The sequence below is a fragment of the Silene latifolia genome, chromosome Y, assembly GCF_048544455.1.
Source record: "Silene latifolia isolate original U9 population chromosome Y, ASM4854445v1, whole genome shotgun sequence".
In the NCBI taxonomy this organism is placed as follows: Eukaryota; Viridiplantae; Streptophyta; class Magnoliopsida; order Caryophyllales; family Caryophyllaceae; genus Silene; species Silene latifolia.
The window spans coordinates 307,057,717-307,063,498 of NC_133538.1; the positions used below are offsets into that span (position 1 = coordinate 307,057,717).

The 5,782-nt window shown below is 36.0% G+C and overlaps 1 non-coding gene across 1 annotated transcript; it reads left to right on the top strand.

The window, feature by feature from the left end:
* The first annotated feature begins 2,167 nt into the window (after positions 1–2,167).
* Positions 2,168–2,274, top strand: LOC141635045 (small nucleolar RNA R71). Its single transcript, XR_012539753.1, has one exon. It is a non-coding gene; the product is annotated as a small nucleolar RNA R71 (small nucleolar RNA).
* The last annotated feature ends 3,508 nt before the right edge of the window (positions 2,275–5,782 follow it).

Below are 5,782 nucleotides of genomic sequence, written 5' to 3' on the forward strand. Positions count from 1 at the left end.
AATCTTTATAACTCGGAAAAACTTTTAACCGATTTGCATGCAAACAACCATGGCTCTTGATACCGATTGAAGGATAAGTAGATCTATATACTTACATATTCATATATGTTTTAATTTAATTTGTCATAAAATTAATGATTGATCTTATGCATGCAAACATTAAAACAAAATAAGGAAGAAACATTGTTCTTACATTGTGATTTTCGGTTTAATGGGCACAAGAGAGATCACCTTTCTCTCTTGTTCTTGAGCTTTCCCTTTTGGATGAACTAAGACCCAAGTGTAGGATCTCTCCCAAGGATTTATACCCAAAGCTTACTCTTAATTAAAATTAATATTATAGTTACTAGTACAATATTAATCTTGTATGAAATTGACCCAAAAATATTATAAGACACTTAATATTTTCGGTTTGGAGAGGAGGAAGAAAGAAGTTTTTATTTCTCTTTCTAAAACTCAAAGTTTAGATGAATAATGAATGAATGATAAAAACACAAAACATTTTGTGTATATTAGGTGAAGTAAGAGGAAAAACCAAGTGGTTTTTCCTCTCACAAAACCGGGTGGAAGGGGGGCATGGGAGGGAGCCAATGCATGCAATTATTTGTCTTCACAATGCATAATAGGGTTGTATGGCTAGATTAGTAGGTAATCATCATGCCTTCCACTAATACAATCAACATAATATTAGCTTAATACTCCTCCAATTTTCGGCACATTGGATAATATGGATTCCATATTATTTTTGTCAATTTATCAATTTGTCACATGTCATATGTAACATAAATTTGTTATGTATTTTTTTTTAACATATTAAAAATCAACGTATTAATAAAAATACGTCATATGCAAAAATCGACTTAGTAATTCATAATTACTTGTACCAAAATAATTTACCAATTTATAAATCGTATTTATAATAATTCATTCAAATTTAATTGTTTCCTTAAACAATAATTTCATCTGAGTAATGATACAATTCGATTACTCAGACCGTATCTCATTTTAATCAATTTCAATGTGATACGTAAATTTTACTTCCAAAATCGTCCGTCAATTTTCAAGTAATTCAATTAACTCGTAACATTATACGATTAATTAAATGATCAATTAAGAGTGTTGCCCTATAGGTATGACCTAGGGGATCAACTGATCACCACCGTCGCACGACAGTAATGTCAAACTCTAGTCAGCCAATCATTACCGTTATATGTTGATCAATTGACAGTAAAAATATTACTTCCCAATTGTATTCTTTATAATGAGATTTAAACATGTGATCATCATGATCAACAGTCGTGATCGCATTATTGTCGGAGGACACATATTCCAACAGATCACATGTGGTTGCTCACCTTGAGGTGGTAATTGAACCGTTTTCCTTGAAGAGCTAGATGAGGCTAGTTGAGCCATTTGTTGTTCCAACATCTTAATTGTGACATTGTGAGCTTGATCACTCTTTTAGATTTGTGACAACAATTCCCTTTGCATTTGAACCATCATATCCTCAAGCTTACCTCCGCCTTGGTTATTTTGTTGGCCATTTTGACCTTGATTTTGTTGGTAATTTTGTTGAGGTGGCCTTTGTTGGTTTTGATAACCCGGTGGGGGATTATACTTTTGTTGTTGAGGGACATAGGCATTTTTTTGTGGTGGGGCTCGAGGTTGAGGATTAAGCACATTATTACATCTATAAGACATGTTCGGGTGAAATCTTGAATTCGGGTTATATGTATTGGAAAATGTACCCGGTGGATAAGAAGTTTGTCTTAAAGCTTGAAAAGCATTTACCTCTTCAACAGGAGCTTGGCAATGAGCGGTGTAATGACCCGCACCTCCGCAACCATCACAAACAATGATTTGACTTGTAGAAGACACAACATTGAGTTGTTGAAGGGAATCTCTAGCATCTCGTTCCGCCAATTGTTGTTGAAGTAAGGCAATTTGAGCCAACAAGACGGATTTGTCAGAGGATTCTTCTTTACCTTTGAGTGACACACTTCGGGAATTGACATATTGTGCATTATGGACCGCCATAGATTCGATCGTGGCATGAGCAATATCGGTGTCAATTTGATCAAACTGCCCATTGTTGGCGGAATCAAGAATCCTTCGGGACTCGGCACAACATCCATTGTAGAATGTTATAGCTAGAAACCAACCATCTAGCCCATGATGTGGGCATTTCCTTTGAAACTCTTTGTACCTCTCCCAAGCCTCATATAAGCTCTCAAGAGCTTGTTGACGGAATCCGGTGATTTGGCTCCTCAAAATTTGAGTTTTCTCTGGTGGAAAAAACTTTTGATAGAAAGCAAGAGCCAATGTCTCCCAATTTGTGATTCCCATAGCGGTGCGGTCAAGGCTATTGATCCAAAGGGTTGCCTTGTCCTTCAAAGAGAAAGGGAAAAGTATTTCCCTTATTTGGGCTTGAGTGACGCCCGTTTGATGGATCATGGAGCAATAATCGCAGAAATTTTGCAAATGCAAATTGGGATCCTCCAAAGGACTTCCCCCAATTGCTTCCTCTCCACAAGGCTAATGAAAGCCGGTTTGATCTCGAAGTCCGGCGTGGTAATTTGAGTAGTTGTGATACCGGTCGGAAGCATGGCCGCGGTGGGCTTTGAGTGATCGGAAAGTTTCACCCTCTTTTTATTAGTAGATGGTGGTGGTGAAGATGATGAAATTGAAACCTCCTCATCTTCAAGAACTTTTAGATCGTCTAGGTAAGACTTTGTAGCACTTTCAACTTGCACGGGAGAAGCGGCTTCTTTCACTTCTTTCCAAAAACGTCGTCTTCTCCTAAAGGTTTTCTCGGGATCGGAATCCGGTGAAAGTAATTCTCCACTACGAGAGGACCTGGGCATAAGACAACAATTTCTATAAAATGATAAGTAACGGTCTCAAGGAACAAGTGTTCCTCAAGACAAAAGAAAACAAGATAAAAATCGACAATTCAAAACGCAATAAAGCCGTACTCCCTGGCAACGGCGCCAAAATTTGATAGGCTTATCGTGTACCTATGCAAAGATAATTACCCTAGACACAAATTAATGTAACAATAGGGGTCGAACACAAGGAGACGGGAATTGCGTTGTGAAATGCTATGGAAAGATTTCTATAAAGATTGATTTCGTTTTGGGTTTGTTTGTTGTTTGGTTGATGGCTAAAAAATATTAATATGAAAACTATATGATAAAAAGGAGTCTAGGGGAGTCGGGTCTCACATGCAAAGGTAAATATACGATCATGTTAAACTCGGTAATGATAAAATTGTTAATTGTTTAGGCTGAGAGACACCCACCTTACGGTATTATTGTCAACCATAGACCGGGTCCTTGAGAAACTCTCATCCATAACTAGGTCGTCCTACTACACCTGCTTAGTCTAATTCAATTCCATGCCTCTCGACTTTTAGAACGAATAAACAAACTTATTCGATGAATAAGGCCTTTTAAACATAGATTAAATGTGACGTTGCAAACATGTGATAGAAACAATTAGACAATATTATATCAACCTAATTTAACATTTTATATATTTGATTTTGCATGGCTTCCCTAGCCTCTAGACTAAAGAATTTAGCTACTCATAATGCAATATAAACTATAAAATTTGTTGTAAGAAATGCTTAACATGATTGTCGAAATTATATAAACTAAATGATATAACATGAAATAAAAATGATACTAGTGTGATATGAATAAAGTACTAATGATAAACTATGCGTAAACTAAATAGAAATGTAAAATCGTGAACTAGAAATAGAAATACCGTAATGGAAATGATCTTGTCAGGAAGAAACAAAGTAGAACCAAATGCTTAAATATATTAAGAACCAAATGTTTGATAACTAAAAGCTTAACAATATTGAAAACAAATAAGAAAACTTATGAGAAAATTATTGCTTAAGGCTATTATAGAGTGTATGAGATATAAGAATAAGATAAACATAATGACGGATTAAGGCCCCTATTTATAAGAAAATAGGGGCATAATGTAAAAGTCCTACAGGGGGTCAAGCCTGATCGGGGTTGCCAGGCCCGATCGGGGGCATGGGTATCCGGGTCGTTTCTCTTCAGTTCTTCGTTAAATGCTCGAGAAATCACTATGCAACTCCTTAATGCCTCTTTAATATCCGGTTGAATGTATATTTGGCATCTTAGAAAGGATCTCTATGTGACTTTAGCATCCCAAGCATTTGTTGACTTGTGAATTATGGGCTTGACTTTGCATTTGTATTTGTTGCACATCTAAATTTTTGTCCATCATTTTGGCATTGTTAGTCCATGCAAATCCTCCGTGCTAGTGCATTCTCTTCCTTAGCTTAGCTACTTAGCTAATGCTTCTAGTACTTGCAAATGTTGTAGAATTAGGCACCTAAAAGCTTATGTACCTACAAAACATGCTAAACCATACAAATGGAACTAGAAAGCAAATATTAGCTCTTTAACAATAAAGTTAGTGAATAATACATATAAAATAGAGCTAAATACTGGGGTAAAAATAAATAAAAGATGGTCTTATCAACAACCTCCCAAGTCAATGCAGTTTCTGAGTGACTTTGGTTTTTGTCCTAGGTCGTGCCGTGAAAGGAGGTTAAAGGACATCTTATGAGTCATGATGATCTGTATTGGGCAATGATAGATAGGGCATACAGGAATTGTCCACCCACGTTGGGTAACTATATCTCAAGGCCACTCGAGGAGTTGTGACTATAAATGCGTGGCCACTCTCGGAAGTAATCTGTGGGAGATTTTTCCGGTCAGGTAGTCACACTCCCGATCGAGAAAACCACTCGCAATATGTTCATGTGCAAGTGCGACCAGAAAGACACCTTGCATTGAGTGGGAGATTAAAACGGACAAGAGAATTGGTAGCGCACACCTTGTGTCGGACAAGTGGGAGATTGTTGGAGTTAGTATCCTCCACAATAGTGCGTTTACATAATAAATCTCATTAAAGGAATATCATCAGGATATTTACTTATTTGATCCTCGTCAGTTGATTAACGTAAATCGATAACGGTTGGCTGACTAGAATTTGACGTTATTGTCGTGGAACGACGGTGATCAACTGACCCCTTTCGGTCACACCTAAAGGAACGAACCCCAATTGACAACTAATTAATTGTATGAGATACAATTTATTTAGTCCCTTGATTTATTAACTAATTAATTGACCCCTTGATTATTTTTAGAGAGATTTCGAGTTGCGAACTCGAGGCGCGGTTGTTATTATTTAATTATGCCATAATTGAATAATAAATTTTATGAGACGGGTTTTAGTTAATTTATTGTTAATTCACTAAAACTGTACTAATTGATTAATGTGATTAATATTAGTACGTAAATAATATGTGTAGCGATACATATATATTTATGGAGTGATTTGGACAAAATTTATTGGGAAGCATTTAAACATAAATCGATGTTTAAAGTAAAATTTACACGTATTTGTGCGACAAATATAAGAACGAAAATGGACCTGTAAATGGGATATTGGACCATGTAAATGGAGTGTAGTGGATGATTATAAACATAATCATTTCACTTTGCTTTATATACTTCCATAAGTTATCTTATGATCATTTTGCATGTGATATAAGATTGGACAAAAAATAAAACAAGTTCACTCCCTCACTCCACCTACTCCACCCGGTTTTTCCCCTCCATATAGACCAACAATTGCTCATTTTACACACTACTTCATTTTGTATATTTTGCATGTATAAGGTTGTTGGTCTTTCTCTCTAAAAATAATAATAGCACTTACTAAGCTTGTT